Here is a 21,238-nt window from a genome sequence, read left to right as displayed (position 1 = left end):
AGCACAGCCAGCTGAGCCCTAACAGTTGTGGCCCTGTCTTCCACACCCTGCAAATTAGGTCGGGCAGTGTCGTAAAGGTGAAATATTGAGTTCTGTGTAGTGCCCTGAGAATATGCAAAGTTTGAATTGTCAGGCTTCTCACAGAGAGGCTGATGTCATTTGCCATGTCTTCCAGGGCTGCAAGAGAGAGGAACAGAGCCAAGGTCAGATCCCGGATCTGTGGGGAGCTGAGGAGAGCCCCCTGCCAGGGCCACCCAGCCAGCTCTTGCCATGGCCAGGAGACAGCGGGGAGCAAGGGGATCAGCCCACAGAGCAGCCACAATTTCCCCACGTGGCCCTGAAATCTCTCGGTGTGTGAGCAGCCGGGGCAGGGCTTGCAGCTCCCCTCGGCAGCCCCCGCTGTCTTCCCGCTGCCCTCACTCACCAGTGCAGATCAGCTGGAACTCTCGCTGCTTCCCCCTCAGGTGCCGCCCGGCGATGCCTGTGAACACAGAGCCTGTCACGGCCCCAGCGGCACAGCTCCCTGCCAGCGGCGCTGCCGGCGCTGTGGCCACACGGGCTGCTGGCCCGGCAGGGCTCAGCCCGGCCCTTGCCGCACGCTGCCGCCCCAGGGCACGGCTGCCAGAGGGCGGCAGCAGCAATGCCCGGGCCAGGCGGGGCTCCACGGCGCCGGGCCCGGCTGGCGCTGCCGGGGCAGCAGGCGGGGCTGGGGCTGAGCTGTGGCGGGCCGGGCCGGGGAGGGAGCCCGGGCTGGTGGCTCACCCATGAACCTGACTGCCGCCTCTCGCAGGGGCTCCTGTGGGCGCTCCAGGTAGGGCAGGGCCTGGTACAGGTACTCGGCTGCTCGGCGCTTGTCGTCTGCCAGCTGCAGAGAGTGATAGGAGGGAAGGGTTGGCACAGGCTCAGCCCCTGGGCCGGGCGCTGCCTGCGCCCAGCCCCGGCCTCCCCTGGCCGCAGAGCCCTGAGGCGCGGCCAGCAGCCGCTGGCCAAGGGCTCCCGAGGGCAGGGGGCAGAGGGCCGGCTGCTGCCCGGGGAGCCGCTGTGCCGGCCCGCAGCCCTGCTGGGTCGGGGCTCCATGGGCACCCAGCTCGGGCCCACGGGAGCCTGGAGAAGAGCCTGCACGGCCTCTGGCTGCAGCAGCGGGCAGGGGCACAGCTGCCAGCCCTGCACACTGAGCACCGCCCTCAGGGGCCTTCTCCAGGCTGAGGCTGGGGCTTGCAGGCTCTCCTTACTAGGTAATTGGCGAAAATCCAGAGTTTGTCCTTCTTCACCAGTTTTTCTAGATCTTTCCTCTTCAGGAACTTGACCACACGATGTAGTGTTTCCCGAGAAACCTGGAGAGCAGCAGAGTCCCAGATATGGCCACACAGCCCAGGGTGCAGGACCCACGTCCCAGTGCCACAGCCTGGGCGAGGGTGCAGCCTGGGAGGTGACCAGAGCAGGAGGCAGCTGAGTCCCCTCCCAGGGGCACACCAGCAGCCCACAAGTCCTCGCCTGTGCCACACGCCGATTCCCATCATGGCAGTGGAAGAAAAGTGGGAGCAGGCTGTGGCGCACTTGAGTCTTCAGGTCCTTTGTTTTCTTTTCCAGTGGAAGACTCAGCAGTGTTTGGAAGAGCAATATGGAGAGCTGCTTCACCTGGTTATTATCCTGTAGGAAGAGAAGAAAAGAAGATCTTAGCACGGGCTGTGAGGGCTCACTTGGGTGCAGGCCTGCATTTGCACAGGGCACCAAGCGTCAGGGTAACAGCCAGTGGCCATGGCTGTGGGCACAGAGCCTTACATGGTCAAAGAGTGGCAGGAGCCCCTCAGCCAGCTGCAGGGCGATGGGGCTGGGTATTGGAGTGTCCTTCTCCAAGATTATAAAGCTGAGCACCATGACTGTTATCTTAACTATCTCTCCATCTTCATCCCGCAGGCGCCCCACAAGTCTTTTAGTCAGGCTCCACATTTTTTTGGTCTGTGTGGAACACAATTTTGTGAAACACCACCCTGCTGTTGCAAGGCCCAGAAGCCAAAGGCCTGTCCCGAAGCACTGGGGCAGCTGGAGCGGGAGGCAGGAGAGCTGGGAGCAGCTGCCCCAGCGCCCAAAGCCCCCAGGCAAGGCCAAGCGACTGCGTTGCCCAGCCCCACGCTGCCTGCACGGCTTCAGCCACTGCCCCCTTCTCACCATCGAGGGATCGTCAGTGAGTTTCAGAAGGGCCTTGAACGCCAGGTGACGCCTCTCCCTGCACTCGCTTTGCAGGTACCTTGAGAAGATTTGCAGGACTCTCTCAGCGTCACGTTCCTTCAAGTCCAGGCACTCGAGGACCTGAAAGGCACAGGGCAGTGACAGGGAGGCGGCCGGCAGGAGCCCAGAAGCTCACAGGGCTGGGCCCAGGCAGCAGCAAAGGGCACGGGCACCGTCCTGGCAGCTGTGGCTGTGAGAGGGCAGAGAGCTGGGAGGCAGCTCAGCCAGGCAGCGCTGGCCTTGAGGCTCACCTCCACAAGGAATGCCAGGGCAGGCAGATCCCAGCGTGGCTCCCGTGTTCTGAGCAGCCGGAGCAGGTAGCGAAGGATCCGGGAACAGGAGGGTATGGAGACGCAGGACATCTCCCTGGCAGGAGAAAAAATCAGCAAGACTGTGAGGCAGGAGAATAAAACCTGTCCCAGGAGTGACTCACACAGGTCAGGTCTTTCTCCAGCAGCCTGCAAGCGCACTTGGGCTACTTCAGAGGCCACACTTTTGGCCACCCTCCTCCCCCAGCCTTTCCAGTTCCCTTGGCCCTCCCTCAGTGACAAGGCCCTCTGGCCCATGACCACGGGCACTGTGTGGGTCACTCTGGGCACAGAGCACAAATGTCAGAGGCAGTGGGGAGAAGGGGGTCTCACCTGGCCAGCAGACCCACAGCATAGTGGCGGGTGTCAACAGAGAGCAGCGTGTCCCAGCCACACCTGCGATCCATTGCCACCACCACATCGTTGTACTGCTTTTGGCACAGCAGGGACTTCAGGGTCTGCACTGCAAACCTGTGTGCACAGCAAAGCCCAGGTCACACTGGCACCACTGGCTCCTTCCCAGGCCACATGGCAGGGACAGGAGGAGTGGGATGGAGCACCTGTTGGGGCTGGTGGCAAGGCCGTGCTCTTCCTGGCATCGCTTCCAGAGTGTATTGACCTCCTCTGGCATCTCTTCTGTGCTTAGAAACACTTGGAACAGCAGATGCACAAACAGGCGGGGGAAATACACCTTCAATATACATGGAACATGGGGCTCCTGGAGGATCTTCCACATCACCACGGTTGCCTGCAAAGGACAAAGGCCCTGAGACAGCGCTCAGTGCCGCGGTGTTTGTGTGGCAGGGCCCGAGCGTGGCAGGGAGAGGCCCGGAGAGAGGCTGGGGGAGCACGGGGACTGGTGGGCCTGAAGCTGCCCCTGGACACGGTTTCAGGGCAGCGCCTGAGGCAGGGAGATGCAGTGGGGGAAGGAGGATGGAGAGCTGCTGGAGAGGCGGCCTCGGGCCCAGCAAAGGCCAATGTCAGAAACTCACAGCCAGGGCAAAGACACCCGTTTCATCCCTATCGGAGGTGCACGTGCTGTGCTCTGGCCAGCTCCGCAGCACATCCAGGAGGATCAGCAGTGCCAGCTCCGCAGTCCTGGCTGAGCCCATGATGGTCTTCCACATGGTCATGGCAGCTCTGTGGGGTCAGAGCAATGTCTCAGGGGCGTCTCAGACACAGCCCCGGGGGGAGCTGAGCTGGCTGCCAGTTCTGCCTCTGCCCACTGGCCCTGGCCAGCAGCAGCCAGGCAGCCCAGCCCTGTGGGGACGGAGCCCTGAGGGGCAGCAAGGGAGCATGGCAGCAGGCTCGGGGGCTGACGTGCCAGGGCTGGGAAAGGCAGCAGCCAGAGAGCCCTGGAAGTCTCTGTTGGTCACACACCTGGGCCAGGCTGTACAGGGTGATGGGCTGGGTGGGCCTGAGCCCTGTGGGCAGGTGGGCCCCATACCTGTCACAGGACGGGGCCACACGCAGGAGCGTCATCACTGCGTCATGTGGCTGTGCTTCAGTGAGATCCAGCAGGGCCTTGTCCAGCCTGTGCTCAGCACAATCATTGGCCATGATCCACTGGTAGATGAACCTCACCATGGCGGGCACCTGGAGAAGGCACCAGGAGACTTGGAAAGCTGCCAGAGGGAGCAATGTTCCCAGCTTCCCCAGAGAAGTGCTTCCCTTCCCGGCCCACTGCCATGTGGCCCCAAAGGCTCACAGCAACCAGCAGGCGTGGCTTGGGCGGCCAAGCAATTCCTGGGAGGATGAAACCCTGCCCACAGGCTCCTTACTTGTTTTGGATTGTAAAAAACTTCCTCTACAAGCATAGAAAGGAGAGCAGTGCTGGTCTCTTGTTCGAGGAGCTCTGAATGTGCTCTGAGCCCAGTGCCCATGGCGATGCCCTCTTCCTGCCGAATTCTTTTCATGAATTTGCAGATCAACTGTAAGAGAAGGGCAGGAAGCCAGGCAGGTTGCATGGAGTGCTGCACTCACGGTGTTGGGCTGAGCAGGGACAGCAGGCCCAGCCCAGGTCAGGGTGGCTGCAGGTACCTGCGCTGTGCTGCGGAAGCGGCCACGGCTGGACTCCTGCTCTTGTGTGCGCTCCAGGGCTGCATCTGGCAAAGAGCGAGCGCAGCCAGAGCTGAGGGGCTGCGGGAGAGGCCGGAGAACACAGCCCAGCCCTGCGCTGCCCAGGCAGGGAGACCCCCGTGATGGCCCAGGGGATTCAGCAGGGCCACTGCGGGGTGTTTGCCTGGCCCCTCTTCTGTCCTGTCCTTGGGTATGTCCCCAGGGGATGGCATGGCATGGCATGGCATGGCATGGCATGGCATGGCATGGCATGGCATGGCATGGCATGGCATGGCATGGCATGGCATGGCATGGCATGGCATGGCATGGCATGGCATGGCATGGGGCCAGGCTGGCTGCAGGCACCAGTCCTGTGGCCGAGGTCTGCCACTCACCCTCCTGTGGTGACTGGAAAGGCTCCAACTGTTTAGTCACCAGTGGTGAAGTAGCTCCAGGGCCTTCTTCCTCCTCTTCCCCCCAGGCCAGCTTGGGCACTCCTGCGGTTCTGTGCTTCATGTCAGTGACACGAGCTTCTTGGAAATGCTCCAAGGGCACCAAGTCCCACACGCTGCTCTCAAGGGCAGCTGCGAAAGAGAAGCCTCGGGGAGACCACGGGTCAGCAAGTCCTGTGGTCTGACCTCGAGCTCAGCTAAAGTAACAACGCCTCAGAAAAGTTCCAGGTGGGACACGAGCGAGTGCACTGTGTGGGGGCTCCTCACGGCACCGCTCTGTCCCGTCCTGTCCCGTTGCGTTCTCCCAGCAACTGGGCAAGCTTCTATTTCTCACGTGTCACAAAGGGTCCTTGGACACCACTTTCCATTCCATGTCACAGTGACCGTACTGCACCGTGTCACAAAGGGCCCTTGCACACACTGCCGCCTGCCCTGGGGCCGCCCCCAGCCCAGCCAAAGTGGCCCAGGCTGGAAGCAATGCCTGGCCCCAGGTGTCCAAGGCAGCCCCACAGGATGATCTTTAGGAAGGGCTCAGAGCATCAGCAAACGCTGCCCTGCTCTGCGGGCTCAGGGCAGCAGAAGGAGCCCCCAGGGCTGCCGACGCAGCCGCGCTGGGAAGGGCACGGGGCCTTCCAGGGATGCTGGCACGGCCTCCTTGGGACACGTCCCGGCCCAGGCCATGCTAAACCCGCGGGTGTGACTCGCACAAGGAACGTGTGGGCCCGGGCACCAATGCTGCTCTGAGCCCTGGGGCCCGGGCAGCGCTGCCATCAGCAGCTGGGGCACAGTCCCTGCCCAAGCAGAGCTGCCACTCCCCGAGCCCTGGCAGCGCCGGTGCCCGTCTCCTGCCCCAGAGTCCTGTGCCCCCGGGGGGCTTCTGTGCCACAGGGAGCCAAAGCCCACGTGCATTGGGGGCTGTGCTCCTTCCTGCAGGGGCTGATGGCAGGAGCACCTGGAGCAACTGCTGGCACACTTGGTCCCTGTCAGAAGGCAGAAGCTGTTAGTCAGTCCTGAAAGGATTTTTTCATGGAAGGGATTGGCATTAGCACCACAACAACACCAGCTGCTGAGTTTCCCTGGACAATTTGATTGTACAGAGGCACTGTCATGTTTCATGTGATCTCCTGTCAGTTCTTCTGGGAAAAACACTAGCCCAGTCTGCGATGTTCAACCTTCCATGTGCTGCCCGACTGTCTGTGTCGTAGCTGATGCAAGGCAAATATTTCCTCCAGACCCAAAGAGTTGTGCCTGAAAAGTCACAGGGCTACATCTCTTTTTGATTTTTTATTTAATGCTTTCCAGACCCTGCTGACCATTTTTGAGGTTTTCTCCCTATCTCTAGGGCACCCTCTCCAGGAGTTCTGCTGTTCCATCCTTTTGCATTTAGTGAAAGCTACCTGCAGTGGCCAGTCGATCAAAGCCCTGGGAAAACCTGAACTCCTGGGTGGAGCCTGGCAAAACATTTCTCTCCCAGATCTGAAGCCATTAAGGGCCAAGCACTGTCCCCAGTGTCATACCCTGTCCCTTGGAAGTGTTCTGATGCATTTTAAAAGGGGTTGAAAAAACCCAACTTTTAACATTTTTGTCATTTCTGCATTAGTATTCAAATCCTTGACCAGAAAAATCACATGTAGACATTTCTGCGATTCTTCAATACCAAAGCTGTCATTTTCATCCTGGATTTCAGAATCTCTGAATGGAGTCTCTCACACAAGGATTTAGTTTGAAACACTACAGAAAAACACCCTGGTGTTGAGCTGTACCTTTACATTGGCATATACTCCTAATGATTACTTTAGGCAGGAGCAGCAAACCCAACAATGAGCCAAAGAGGTGATTCCTGTCTTCTCATGTGCTGCACAGCACTAACTGGGAATTCAAGAATGGATTCAGGAGCCTCAGGGTGCACAGGAAGCTCCAAAGAATTTGGGATGCTGAAATGGACCAGCCTGCTGTTTGTGCCTGGGCTGCACAGGCTGAGCTCCATCTGGATGGTCTAACAAAGGCTGAATGGACATACCATGGCCCACTGGAGACTCCAAATCCTGTGAGCTACATAATTCAGTTGTAACCAGCTGAATTTTTCATGTTAACCTGATACCCAGGAGAGGAAATGGTAAACATGGAAAAGTGTTCTTCCAGTTCTAGTGACAGCTGTACCGGCACAGCACCTGTGCCCATGGCAGGGTGGTGGGAACTGGATGATCTTTATGATACTTTGCACCACAAAGTGTTCTGGCATTCTGTGATTCCCCAAGCGGAGAAGAAAACTTGAATTCTCCTCATGTTGTCCACTGCTGAGCAAACATATCAGCATCAAAGGAAGCATGGGACTCTAATGTGTCCTTCCTTTGCCACCATTCCAACTGCGCAACCCCTACTGCCACTGCAGACCTTGGAATTGGTGGAAGTTCCTGGTCCAAGCATTAGACAGTCCCAAGAGAGCAAAATAAGCACCGACAGAATCAGAGGAGCTCTTTCTTGCTAAAGGAAACCACATATTTGAACTGAAAGATCCTATATTTAGTTTAGAGGCTCTTGCCAGAAGCTTCCAGGTCTCTCTGCTGTGCACACAGCGCTTTTCATGCCCGCTCCCAACAGGCTTTGGAACACAGAGCCCAACCTGGCTGGCTCTGCCACCAGCACAGCCCAAACGCAGGCGGAGGAAGAAGCAGCAGGGGCTGTTTTGCGGCCATGCCCAAGAGAGACTGGCAGAGTGCCCTCCCTCTGCTCTCCCTTGCTTGGCTTTCTGACTGGCTCTGAGCCTGGGGCTGCCATTCCTCACTTGTGGGGAGCAGAAGCACAGCCGGGATCCCAGCACTGCCTGACAGCGCTCCGGGCACCGGCACGGCCGCGTGTGCGAGTCTCGGGCACCGTGCTGCTGCTTCATTTGCCCTTAGGCACACCCAGAGCTCCCTGCTAAGCCAGGATGCTCTCTGCTTCTGCCCTCTTCCTCATCCTGTGCAGGGATGGAGCACTGCTGTGCTTTCAGGAAGATATTCCTGAAAACTTCCAGCATTCCAAGCTCCTTTGCCCTCCGCGGATGCTTGCCATGGATTCCCTCTCAGCTGGGTTCAGCGCATACTCAGGTTGGCTCTTTCAAAATTCAGGGGCTCTTAGGTGCTCAGCAAGATGTGTAACGGCACAGTGGAACTGCACCTTCAGCACAGGGCCCTTTCCAGGCTGACCTGCCCTCGTTCCTGTGTGTCTGTGCACAAAACACGGCGTGGGAGAGAACGGCAGCAGGGCCTGTGTGTCCCAGGGCCCAGGATTTGCTTCAGCTCCACAGAGATGCAGGCAAAGTGAAGAAGCCAAACTGTTTATTGATGGAAGGCAAAGCAAAGAGATGAGCTGGGAGGGAAAAAAGGGGATCAGCAGGATCTGAGGGCTAAAGGGAAAGAGTTGTCCACAGGGAGGGAGAGTGGAGGGAAAAAGAAGGGCTGGGCAGTATCTGAGGTCTAAAGGGAAAGAGTTTTCCACAGAGAGGGAGAGTGGAGTAAAAAAGAAGGGCTCAGCAGTATCTGAGGTATAAAGGGAAAGAGTTTTCCACAGAGAGGGAGAGTGGAGTAAAAAAGAAGGGCTGGGCAGGATCTGAGGGTCAAAAGAAAAAAGGTGGCCACAGGGAGGGAGAGTGGAGGGAAAAAGAAGAGCTGGGCAGAACCAGAGGGCTAAAGGGAAAGAGTCGTCCACAAGGAGGCAGAGTGGAGGGAAAAAGAAGGGCTGGGCAGAGGCTGTGGGCTAAAGGGAAAAAGTTGTCCACAGGGAGGGAGAGTGGAGGGAAAAAGAAGGGCTGGGCAGAGGCTGAGGGCTGGTGGGAGGGAGCTATCTATAAGCAGGGAGAGGGGTGAAGCAATGCAAGTTTCCTGCAGGCTCAGGTGTGCCAATCATCAGCTGTGTCTGGAGCTCCAGCTGGTCTCTTCTGATCTCAGGGTAGTCTCATCTTCCATTGCATTTGGAGGTCTTAAAGAAATACTGGTTCTTCTGAGCCATTTCTGCAGCTTTTTTACGGAGTATCTGTTGAACAACTATGTTTGTCTGTGAAGGGTTGTCATCTCCCCTCAGGGCTTGAAGGGCTGGAAGAGAGAAGAACAGAGGCAGGGTAAGAGCCTGGATCTGTGCGACTCCTAGGAGACCTTCCTGCGAGGGCCATCCCACCCAGCTCTTGCCACGGCCACAAGAGCAGAAGTGCCAACTGGATCCACTGGCCACTGAATCCGCTGCCCTGCGTCCCTGAAACCTCTGTGCGCTCTGCCCATGCCACCCTTCATCCACACAAGGAGCGAAGCCGGCCCCAGACAGGACAGGGATTGCAGCTCCCTGCCCAGGCATTGCAGCTCCCTGCGCCAGGCCCCGCTGCCAGCCCGCTGCCCTCACTCACCCTCACAGATGACCTGGAGCTCTCCTGGCTGCCCGATGAGGAGCACCCCGGCGATGCCTGTGAGCACAGAGCCTGTCACGGCCCCAGCGGCACAGCTCCCTGCCAGCGGCGCTGCCGGCGCTGTGGCCACACGGGCTGCTGGCCCGGCAGGGCTCAGCCCGGCCCTTGCCGCACGCTGCCGCCCCAGGGCACGGCTGCCAGAGGGCGGCAGCAGCAACGCCCAGGCCAGGCGGGGCTCCACGGCGCCGGGCCCGGCTGGCGCTGCCGGGGCAGCAGGCGGGGCTGGGGCCGAGCTGCAGCGGGCCGGGCCGGGGAGGGAGCCCGGGCTCGTAGCTCACCCATGAACCTGACGGCCGCCTCTCGCAGGGGCTCCTGTGGGCTCTCCAGGTAGGGCAGGGCCTGGCGCAGGTGCTCGGCCGCTCTATTCCTGTCCTCTGCCAGCTGCAGAGAGCGACAGGAGGGAAGGGTTGGCGCGGGCTCAGCCCCTGGGCTGGACGCTGCCTGCGCCCAGCCCCGGCCTCCCCTGGCCGCAGAGCCCTGAGGCGCGGCCAGCAGCCGCTGGCCAAGGGCTCCCGAGGGCAGGGATCAGAGGGCCGGCTGCTGCCTGGGGAGCCGCGGTGCCGGCCCGCAGCCCCGCCGGGCCGGGGCTCCATGGGCACTCGGCTCGGGCCCATGGGAGCCTGGAGAAGAGCCTTGCACGGCCTCTGGCTGCAGCAGCGGGCAGGGGACACAGCTGCCAGCCCGCACACTCAGGGCACCGCCCTCAGGGCCGTTCTCCAGGCTGAGCTTGGTCTTCCAGTCCCTCCTTACCAGGACCTCGGGAAACGTCAACAGGTTCTCTGTCTCCAGCAGCTGCTTGAGTTCCCTCTTCTTCAGGAACCCGACCGCACAATGCAGCGTTTCCCGAGAGGCCTGAAGAGCAGCATAGAGGCACAGATGGCCCCACAGGCCAAGGCACAGGAGCATCCCAGTGCCACAGCCTGGATGAGGGTGCAGCCCGCAAGGTGCCAGGGCAGGAGGCAGCCCATCTCTCTCCCAGGGGCACACCAGCAGCTGGCCATGATTCCTTACCTGTGCCACGTGCTTATTCTCATCATGGCAGTGGAAGAATAGTGGAGGTAGGCTCTGGCACACAATTGACTTAAGGGGCTTTTTTCCCTTGTCCACTACCAAATCCATCACCTTGAAGAAGAGGTTAAGGGAGAGTAGCTGCACATGGCTGTTGTCCTAGAGGAAAAGAAAAAAAAGTTAGCACCAGCTACTCCACGCCCCCCTGAACAGTACAAAAATCCACAGGGCCCAAAGTTTCTACAGTGCCCAAGACTGGGGACACAGAGCCTTACGTGGTCAAAGAGCAGCAGGAGCGTCTCAGCCAGCTTCGGGGCAGTGGTGTCAGATACCAAGATGTCTTTGTTCTTGAGCAAATTAGTCAAGACAGAGAGCGTCATTCTGACCACCTCTCCATCTGCATCACTCAGCAGCTCCAGAAGGCTTTGAACAACGCTGCATATACGCTTGGCCTGCGTGGAACCAAAGGCTGTGCTAGGAAGCCATGGACGGCTGCACCGCCAACACCGCCCTGGCACTGCAAGCCCACTCTGCTGCTGCAGGGCCCAAAGGCCAAAGGCCTGCCCCAAAGCACTGGGGCAGGTGAGGCAGGAGAGCTGGGAGCAGCTGCATCAGCTCCTGAAGCCCTGCCAGCCCAAGGGACTGCTTTCCCCAGTGCAGCTTCAGCCGCTGCCCCCTTCTCACCAGCGAGGGATCCTTGCTGGCCACCACGAGGCCTCTGAGTGCCAGGCGACGCCGCTCCCTGCACTCGCTGTGCAGGTGCCTTGACATGATCTCCAGTGTGCTGTCAGCAGCTTCACTCCAATCCAGGCACTCGAGGACCTGAAAGGCACAGGGCAGTGACAGGGAGCCGGCCGGCAGGAGCCCAGAGCCGCACAGGGCTGGGCCCAGGCAGCAGCACAGGGCACGGGCACCGTCCTGGCAGCTGTGGCTGTGAGAGGGCAGAGAGCTGGGAGGCAGCTCAGCCAGGCAGTGCTGGCCGCCAGGCTCACCTCCACAAGGAATGCCAGGGCAGGCAGATCCCAGTGTGGCTCCTCCTTGCTGAGCAGCCCAAGCAGGTGGAGAGCAATCCCAGAACACAAGGAGAGGGAGACACGGCACATCTCCCTGGAAGGGCAAAAAAGGCAGCAAGACCATGAGGTGGAGGGACAAACTTCTTCCAGCAATGACTCACAGAGGTCTGGTCTTTCCCCAGCATCCCTGGAGGGAATGTGAGTGCTGTGGGAGGTCCCCCTTTCTGGGCACCCTCCTCTCCCAGCATATTCCAGTCTCCTTGGCTGTCCCTCAGTGACGAGGCTCTCTGGCCCATGACCACAGGGACTGAGTGGGGCACAGGGCACAAATGCCGGGGGCAGTGGGGAGAAGGGGGTCTCACCTGGCCAGAAGACCCACGGCATAGTGCTGGGTGTGAGCACACAGCATCGTGTCCCAGCAACGCTTGCGCTCCATAGCCACCACCTCATTGTCACACCACAGTCGGCAGAGCAGAACCTTCATGGCCTGCACTGCAAACCTGTGTGCAGAGCAAAGCCCAGGTCACACTGGGAGCACTGGCCCTGGCCACAAGGGCTTGGGAAGGACAGGAGGACTGGGACCTGTTGGGCTTGCTGGGAACGCAGTGCTCCTCCTGGCATGCTCTCCAGAAGTTATCAACTTCCTCTGGTGGCATCTGCTGTGTGGTGATGACAACATGGAAGAGCAGAGCCACAAACAGGCGGGAGGAATAAAGCAGCATCGCCTCGTGGCACTCAGGCACGATCACCCAGATCACCAGAGTTGCCTGCAAAAGAAGCAGCCCAAGACAGCGCTCAGTGCCGAGGTGTCCGTGGGACAGGGCCCAAGGGCAGATGCAGGAGGAGCAGCGGGCCTGGTGCCCCCTGAGCCTGCCCCTAGCCCAGGCTTCAGCTCAGTGACTGAGGCACAGAGTGGATGGAGAGCTGCTGGAGAGACGACCAGGTAGTAAGCAGAGGCCAGTTCCAGAAACTCACAGCCAGGGCAAAAACGTCCCTGTCATCCCCATCAGAGGTGCACGTGCTGTGCAGAAGCCAATCCTCCATCACACAGAGCAGTGTTGGCAGCACTTTCTCCACGGCTGGTCCCGATGATCCTATGGCTTTCCACATCATTGCAGCAGCTCTGTGGGATCAGAGCTCTGTGTCAGGGGCATCTCAGTCCCAGGACCATGCCCTGTGCAGCTGTGGGGGCCCAGGTGACAGAGCCCCGGTGCCCTGAGGGGCAGGGAGGGAGCATTGGCAGCAGGCTTGGGGAACAGAGGGGCCCCAGGGTCCTGGATCTCTGTGCCTGTCTGGCAGAGCCCATAGCACAGGCTGTGCAGGGCCATGGGCCCTAAAGGCTGGTGGGCCCTGAGCTGTGCAGGCACGTGGGCCCTGTACCTGTCACACGTTGGGGCACAGCGCAGGAGGGTCAGCACCACATCAGCAGGGTGTTCTTCAGCCAGCCTCACAATGTCACTTTGCAGCCTGGCATCCAGAGTGACATGGGACACCAGCCTCTGGTGAATGCTCCTTACAATGGCTGGCACCTGGAGGAGGCATGGGGAAGACTTGGAGCGCTGTCTGGGGGAGCAACTTCTCCAGCTTCCCCAAGAAGTGCTTCCCTTCCTGCCACACTGTGCTGGCCTCAAAGGCTGAGGGGGCCCAGTGACCATGGCTTGAGGGGACACATGATCCTGGCAGGCCTCCAGGCCTGGCCCCAGGCTGCTTACCTGCTGCTGAGGAGAAACAGAACTCTCTTCAAAAAAATCCTTAGTGGGAACAGGCGTTGTGTCAGTATTTGTGATTCCCTGAGTCTCTCCAGTGTTGGTGGTTGTGATGACATCCTCAGTCACTGCCATGTCATCCTTTGCCCTGTGATCACTGGAATTCATTGCAGCATCAGAGTCTTCTGAGCACTCAGCCGAATCTGGTTTGGTGTCAGTATTTGCAATGCCCTGAGTCTCTCCATGGTCAGTGTTTGTGATGGCCACATCCTCGGTCATTGATGTGAGAACAGCCTTCTCCCAGATTTCAGTCACTGAGGTGTCAGAGTCCTGAGAGTGCTCAGCCAAATCTGGGCTGACATCGGGCTCTGCCTGGAGCTCGGTCAGCCCCGAGTCAGCCTGGGCTGTGCCCTCAGCTGCTGCAGTGCTGGTCTTCCTGCGTGGAATGCGCAGGAATTTCCGGAACCTCTGCAGGAGAATAAAGGATAGGGAAGGCAGGGATGGTCCAAGCATGGTGCTCAGCTGAGCAGGGACAGCAGGCCCAGCCCAGGTCGGGGTGGCTGCAGGTACCTTCAGGGTTTTGCGCAACCGGCCACGGCTGGATTCCTGCTCTTGTGTGTGCTCCAGGGCTGCATCTGGCAAAGAGCGAGCGCAGCCAGAGCTGAGGGGCTGCGGGAGAGGCCGGAGAGCACAGCCCAGCCCTGCGCTGCCTAGGCAGGGAGAGCCCTGGGATGGCCCAGGGGATGGAGCAGGGCCACTGCAGGGTGTCTGCCCGGCCCCTCTTCTGTCCATGGTCATTCCCCCAGTGCGTGGGGTGGGATGGCATGGCATGGCATGGCATGGCATGGGGCCCAGCTGGCTGTCACCATCAGCTCTGTGGCCCAGCTCTGCCACTCACCCTCCTGCAGTGGCTGCTTGGACTTTTCAGGCTGTTTTCCTGGGGCAGCTCCAGGGCCTTTGGCTTTTCTCCTCTGGGAGACTTTAAACAGGCTGAGAAATCTGCCTGCCATGCTAGAGTCTGTCCTTGAGGGCACCTTAGAGAGATATGCCTTGTGAAAGTTCTGAGTCAGTAAGTCCTTTAGTTGTGCCTTGAAGGCATCTGAGACACAGAAGCCTCAGGAAGACTGCAGGACAGCAAGTCCTGCTCTTTGGTGTCGAGGGCTCCTGCCACAAGGACAGGAGACACCTTGTAAACGGTTTTGGTCACTAAGTCCCAGGATCACTCCTTGAGTGCACAGGCCAGAAGGATGGGAGATGCCTCCGAAAAGTTCTGAGTCACCAAGTCTGGCCTTGTGGACACCTGGAAAAGAGAAGCCTCGGGAAGGCCACGGGTCAGCAAGGCCCGCAGTCTCCACGAGGTCACCTGTGGAAGTAACGCCTCGGAAAAGCTCCGGGTAGGACACGAACGAGCGCGCTGTGCGGGGGCTCCTCACGGCACCGCTCTGTCCCGTCCTGTCCCGTCGCCTGCTCCGAGCACTGTGGCCTGCTCCTGTCACCGCCAGCTCCTATGTCACCACGTGTCACAAAGGGCCCTTGGACACCCGGTTCCATGTCACAATGACCATGCTGCAGCGTGTCACCAAGGGCCCTTGCACACTCTGCCGCCTGCCCTGGGGCCGCCCCCAGCCCAGCCAAAGTGGCCCAGGCTGGAAGGAATGCCTGGCCCCAGGTGTCTAAGGCAGCCCCACAGGATGATCTTTAGGAAGGGCTCAGAGCATCAGCAAACGCTGCCCTGCTCTGCGGGCTCAGGGCAGCAGAAGGAGCCCCCAGGGCTGCCGACGCAGCCGCGCTGGGAAGGGCACGGGGCCTTCCAGGGACGCTGGCACGGCCTCCTTGGGACACGTCCCGGCCCAGGCCATCCTAAACCCGTGGGTGTGACTCGCACAAGGAACGTGTGGGCCCGGGCACCAATGCTGCTCTGAGCCCTGGGGCCCGGGCAGCGCTGACATCAGCAGCTGGGGCACAGTCCCTGCCCAAGCAGAGCTGCCACCCCCCGAGCCCTGGCAGCGCTGGTGCCCGTCTCCTGCCCCAGAGTCCTGTGCCCCCGGGGGGCTTCTGTGCCACAGGGAGCCAAAGCCCACGTGCATTGGGGGCTGTGCTCCTTCCTGCAGGGGCTGATGGCCGCAGCACCTGGAGCAACTGCTGGCAACACTTGGTCTCTGTCAGAGGGCAGAAACTGTTTATCAGTCCTGAATGGAATTTTTCATGGAAGGGATTGGCATTAGCACCACAACACCATCAGCTTCTGAGTTTCCCTGGATGATTCGATTGTAGAGAGACAGTCATGTTTCATGTGATCTCCTGTCAGCTCTTCTGGGAAAAACAATAGCCCAATCTGTGATGTTAAATTCTCAATGTGCTGCCCGTTTGTCTGTGTCATAGCTGATGCAAGGCAAATATTTCTACCAGACCCAAAGAGTTGTGCCTGAAAAGTCCTAGGGCTTTATCTCTTTTTGATTTTTCATTTTTAAAATGTTTTCCAGAGCCTGCTGATCGTTCTCAAAGTTTTCACGCTATCCCTAAGGCACCTTCTCCAGGAGTTCTGCTGTTCCATCCTTTTGCATTTAGTGAAAGCTACCTGCAGTGACCAGTCGATCAAAGCCCTGGGAAAACCTGAACTCCTGGGTAAAGCCGGGCAAAACATTTCTTTCTCAGATCTGAAGCCATTAAGTGCCAAGCACTGTCCCCAGTGTCATACCCTGTCCCGTGGAAGTGTTCTGATGCCATTTAAGATGGGTTGCCAATGAAAACTACTTTTAACATTTTTGTCATTTCTGCATTAGTATTCAAATCCTTGACCAGATGAATCACATGTCAACATTTTGGTGCCAGCCCTGCCATTTCTGGGATTCTTAAATATCAAAGCTGTCATTTTTACACTGCATTTCAGAGTCTCTGAACAGTCACACAAGGGTTTAATTTTAAACACTACACTACAAAAAAATTCCCTGGTGTTCAGTTATAATTTTTACATTGGCATATACTCCTAATGATTACATTAGGCATGAGCAGCAAACCCAACAATGAGCCAAAGAGGTGATTCCTGTCTTCTCATGTGCTGCACAGCACTAACTGGGAGTTTGAGAAGGGATTCTCATCCCTGTTGAGTATGGCACGGATAAACAAGTGACACACTCCATGCATTTTAAAATGGCATAAAACCTTCCTTTATTACAATCTCCCGATATTTATAACCAACGTTGTTCACCCAGAACCTGATTGGTTCTAAACCTGTAACCCGTTGATTTATTAGGGATCACCCTTTGGTAAAACATCTGATGAGAAAACAACTGTTTCAAACATCAGCTGCAAGATTGTTTTCCTTCTTTATCTCAGCCTTCTCAAAACTTGCTAGAACAATTTCTGGGAAAGTTTACCTGGCTTTTTCCCCGACCAGGATTTCAGTATCCACAGGATTCAGGAGTCTCAGGGTGCACAGGAAGCCTCAAAGAATTTGGGATGCTGAAATGGACCAGCCTGCTGTTTGTGCCTGGGCTGCACAGGCTGAGCTCCATCTGGATGGTCTAACAAAGGCTGAATGGACATACCATGGCCCATTGGAGACTCCAAATCCTGTGAGCTACACTATTCAGCTGTAACCAGCTGGATTTTTCATGTTAACCTGATACCCAGGAGAGGAAATGGTAAACATGGAAAAGTGTTCTTCCAGTTCTAGTGACAGCTGTACCGGCACAGCACCTGTGCCCACGGCAGGGTGGTGGGAACTGGATGATCTTTGTGATACTTTGCACCACAAAGTGTTCTGGCATTCTGTGATTGCCCAAGTGGAGACGAAAACTGAGCCATGGAAGTCCCAGCTTTTCTCCAGTGCCTCCATTGTTCCAGTCAAGTCCAGGATTTCGTTTCAGAGCTGACGCATGTGTCGTTAAGGTGCCTGCATGGAGGAGAGGGAGGGCAGGTGCATGGCAGGGCTGGTGCCCCATCAGAGTGTCTCTCTGCCCATGGCACCAATGGCGCTGCCTTGGGACGCTGCCTGTGGGAGGCGAGTCTGCCCTCAAGCCCGGCAATGGAAGTCAGTCAGGGGCACAGGCAGAAGGTGAAGCAGCCAAGCGTTGCTGTGAGGATGGCAAGTCAGGAGAGAGCCATTGTGGCCAACTCTGCTGAGCCTTTTGCCAAAGCAGGGGCCATTGTTGCCCCGGGCTCCCCCCGTCTGGCATCTCGGCGGGTGCAGACGCCTGGCTGAGCAGGTGCCGCCGTTCGGGTGCTGCTGTTGCTGAGCCCGCTCTGGTGCTGTTTCTGCGGGGCCCAGAGCCGCCGGGGCAGCAGCCACTCCACAGCCCTGCTGGAGGAGATGCGGCCGCCCTCCCCATGGTGGCAGCAGCTCTGCGGGCCCAGAGCTCTGGGTCAGGGGGGCCTCGGTCACGGCACCGTGGCCTGGGCAGCCGCCAGGGCCCGGGATGGCCGCCAGCCCTGCCTCTGCCCCTGCCCTTTATTGGCAGCACCCAGTGGCTGTGCCCTGGCACCAGCCCCCCGCTGTCCCTGTGCCCAGCCAGCCCAGCCTGGGCACCTCAGGGGTGCCCCCACCCTCCTGCTGAGGCCCGGCCTCGAGGGCTTCTGCCGCAGGCCTGGGAGACGCTCTGGGCAAGCACCAGAGCAGCCGGGTGCCAGGGACAAGGCGGCTGCCTGGGGGCTGCTTGTGCCCTCTGACACCCAATTCCTCAGGGCTTCCCAGCACCCGGCTCCTCAGGGGCCTCCTGTCCCCTTGTAGATTCCTGCCACCCCGTCCCTCACACATCCCCCCTGTTCCTTCCCACTACCTCGTCCCGTCAGGACTTCCGCAGGACCTTGTCCCTTTGTGGCGCTGTCTCCTCAGGCCCTGCCCCAGCCCGGCCAAGCTGCCCGGCAGCAGCGCTGCAGCCCCACAGCAGCTCCAGAGCAGCCCCGTCCAGAGGCACCTGGGAGCCCTCAGCAAGGCAGCCAGCAGCACACGGGCAGGAGGACACGGATGGCGCTTCCTGCCTGGCACAGGGCTTGTGGCCATCTCCAGGCACCGCTCTGAGAAGGATCCCCGCAGCTCCGGCCCCTGCCCAGCCGCTCTGTTGGCAGCACAAAGGCTTCAGCAGAATCACAAAAGGCCAAGGGGCTTCTGGCCATTTTCCCTGCAGCACTGCACGCCTGGGCAACTGGCTGAGCACGAGTACCCTTGTCATCCTCCTCCCCTAAGCCCTACGGACCCTGGGCAGCAAAGAAATCTCCTTAGAGTCTGTATAATATAACACATTCTATATTTACATAGGATACAAAATTGAAGGGAGGAAAATAAAAGTCTTAAAGAAAAGGAAAATCCCCGCTGGCTCAAGTTGCCCCAGCAAAGAGGGCCTCCCGGATCAGGTGTCCACAGCACTCATGCAGTGCAGCCAGCTAAGCCCAGACAGACGAGGTCGAGTCTTCCATGCCTTGCGCAGCTGATCGTGCTGCCTCTGGAAGATGGAATATCGGCCATACTGTGCTGCTCGGAGGACATGCACTGTTTGAAATGCCAGCTCTGACAAGGGACTGCTCATGTCCTCCATCAGGCATTCAAGAGCTGCAAGAGAGAGGAACAGAGTCAAGGTCAGGTGCCGGATCTGCAGGGAGCCGAGGAGAGGCCCCTGCCAGGGTCATCTCAGCCGGCTCTTGCCGTGGCCAGGAGGGAGCAGGGAGCAAGGGGATCAGCCCAGAGCTGCTGGCCACGGACGGCCCACGTGGCCCTGACATTTCATTGTGCTTTGCCCCGGGAAGCAGAGCCCTCCACAGCCAGGGCAGGTCTTGCAGCTCCCCTCTGGCAGCCCCCGCTGCCAGCCCGCTGCCCTCACTCACCAGTGCAGATCAGCTGCAGCTCGTGCTGCTGCCCCCTCAGGTGCTGCTCTGCTCCTGTCCTGTGCCAGCTGCAGAGAGCGGCAGGAGGGAAGGGTTGGCGCGGGCTCAGCCCCTGGGCTGGACGCTGCCTGCGCCCGGCCCCGGCCTCCCCTGGCCGCACAGCCCTGAGGCGCGGCCAGCAGCCGCTGGCCAAGGGCTCCCGAGGGCAGGGATCAGAGGGCCGGCTGCTGCCCGGGGAGCCGCGGTGCCGGCCCGCAGCCCCGCCGGGCCGGGGCTCCATGGGCACCCGGCTCGGGCCCACGGGAGCCTGGACAATGGATGCGGTGAAAGGAGTTGGTGAATAGGTAACTCCTGGAAGTGAAATAAATAGGGCAGGAGACCTTTCCCCTTTTTAATGCCTTCATTAAAAATCAGCTCGGGTGGGAAGGACCAATGGGTTGCGCTCACGCTGCTGCTGCTTCCAGGAGTGGCATGGAGGAGGAGGAAATGTGTAGCTTTGTCTGCTGTCAGAGCTGGGGCTTCCGTCTTCATGAGAGCACCAGGAGCTTCCTGATTTTCTGGTTTGACATTCAAGGTCCTTAGTCCAGCCGACATCTTTTTAGGTTAGGGTGAGGTGTTACAAGTGTCTTAGCAGACACTGGATTCTGTTTCTCACGTGTAGACATCACTTCGACCCCTCAATTCCATGTTGGTTCGTTGTTTTTAGGGGATTTCTGCTAGGTTTGGTGAGGGGCTTCTTCATTTGCATGCCAGCCCTGATGTCATTGGCATGCCAACCCCAATGTCCCCTCCTCTTCACTGTCCTGGGTGCCATCCTCCAGGAAGCAGCAGGGTACTGTTTTGTGGATAAAAGAAGAAAACCCCACAACTTTGTAAAAGTTGTAAAGCTTGGTATGTTTATTACAGCTCTGGACCATGTGGAGATTGCTCTCCTCAAAAAAAGGCATGCATACCTCTGAGAACTTCAGATCTCCTTTTATCTCCCCTTCCAAATACACATGCATACAGTTTCACAATAGGTTCATACATATTCATTCTGTGTGACATTTATCGCCAGTTCCTCTTTATCAAAAAGAATTCCTAGGCCAGGGCAGCCTGGCCTTGTAACCCTTTCTATGGGTTTTTTTTTTTTTTCTTTCTCCTCACTATCTCTGTCCTACAGTGTTCCCTTCAGCTTTGGCCTTACAGACTTTTCACCTCTCCTAGACACTTCACCTAATTCAAAATGGATTTTTACTCGGGGGGGGGGGATTTTCACTCTGTCTCAGTGCCACTCGACAAAAAGGGGAATACTTAACTATCAACAACAGGTTGTTAACGAAAACGACAGGTGATTACAATAACAAACAGTTAGAACTCCACCCTGGCAGCAACTAGCCCAACCTGTGAACTCTGAAACCTTTTATAAAAATGGGCAACTTTTCTACTCATAACAGTCCCCCCTTGTTTTCATTGATCAGGCTTAAACTTAAGCTCGCATCAGCTTGTAATTTCTGACTCATGAGCATAGAATTTCTTTAATTTTTTGTATTGATTATAAATTTTTTGAGCACTCTGGTAATCATGGTTAGCTAACTTTATTACTTTTTCTAGTGTCTTCAGGTTAATTTCTTCAGAGATCTGTAGGTTGGTCTGCACGGCAGATCTTACCTATTTAATTAAGCAGGGAAGTAAGCATGGTAAAAAGAGCAAACCAGCAAGGGTACACAGAGAGATGAAAGCTACCTTTTTACACCAGTCTCCTTTGAAAGTCCATAGGTTATCCCACCAAATGGAATCAAGTGTAGGAGTCTATTCTTGGTTACTTACATATGCTAGTTTTTTTTATTTTGTTTGAGATGTTTCTAATGATTGCTCTCTTCATCTCTAATACTGCCTGAAGCCTGATGATTCTGTTTAACATAAATATTGGGATCCGATAACCCCAGGACCCATCTTGAACCCAAGTGGCTGGGCCATAAGTCTCAATAATTTTTCTTGGGGTCCAAACCTGGCTCGTCCAATTTTGGATTCCCCCAATTTCTATTGCACTTCGCCTCCTCGATTTGTTTTTTCTTAAATCATTGTATATAGGAACTCCTAAACTTGATCCAGTTTCTTTGGGTAATAAGAAGAAAGCTGGTTTTATCATTCTAATGGTGCAAGTGCCAGACCAGTCTCCTGGCAATTTAGTGTATGCTGTAGAGCCACAGATCCAAAACAGGTG

At 57.8% G+C, this 21,238-nt stretch overlaps 2 long non-coding RNA genes across 2 annotated transcripts; both read right to left on the bottom strand.

Annotated features, from left to right (window-relative positions):
• On the bottom strand, window positions 1-889 carry LOC141730492 (uncharacterized). The gene is made up of 3 exons (XR_012582021.1): window positions 763-889; window positions 425-481; window positions 1-177 (listed from the first exon to the last, which is right to left on the bottom strand). It is a non-coding gene; the product is annotated as an uncharacterized LOC141730492 (long non-coding RNA).
• A 7,461-nt stretch (window positions 890-8,350) lies between these two features.
• Window positions 8,351-10,125, bottom strand: LOC141730491 (uncharacterized). Its single transcript, XR_012582020.1, has 3 exons — window positions 9,764-10,125; window positions 9,426-9,482; window positions 8,351-9,120 (listed from the first exon to the last, which is right to left on the bottom strand). It is a non-coding gene; the product is annotated as an uncharacterized LOC141730491 (long non-coding RNA).
• Window positions 10,126-21,238: the final 11,113 nt, after the last annotated feature.

Source organism: Zonotrichia albicollis, chromosome 10, assembly GCF_047830755.1.
Source record: "Zonotrichia albicollis isolate bZonAlb1 chromosome 10, bZonAlb1.hap1, whole genome shotgun sequence".
NCBI lineage: Eukaryota > Metazoa > Chordata > Aves > Passeriformes > Passerellidae > Zonotrichia > Zonotrichia albicollis.
This window is presented reverse-complemented; position numbering and strand designations above follow the sequence as displayed.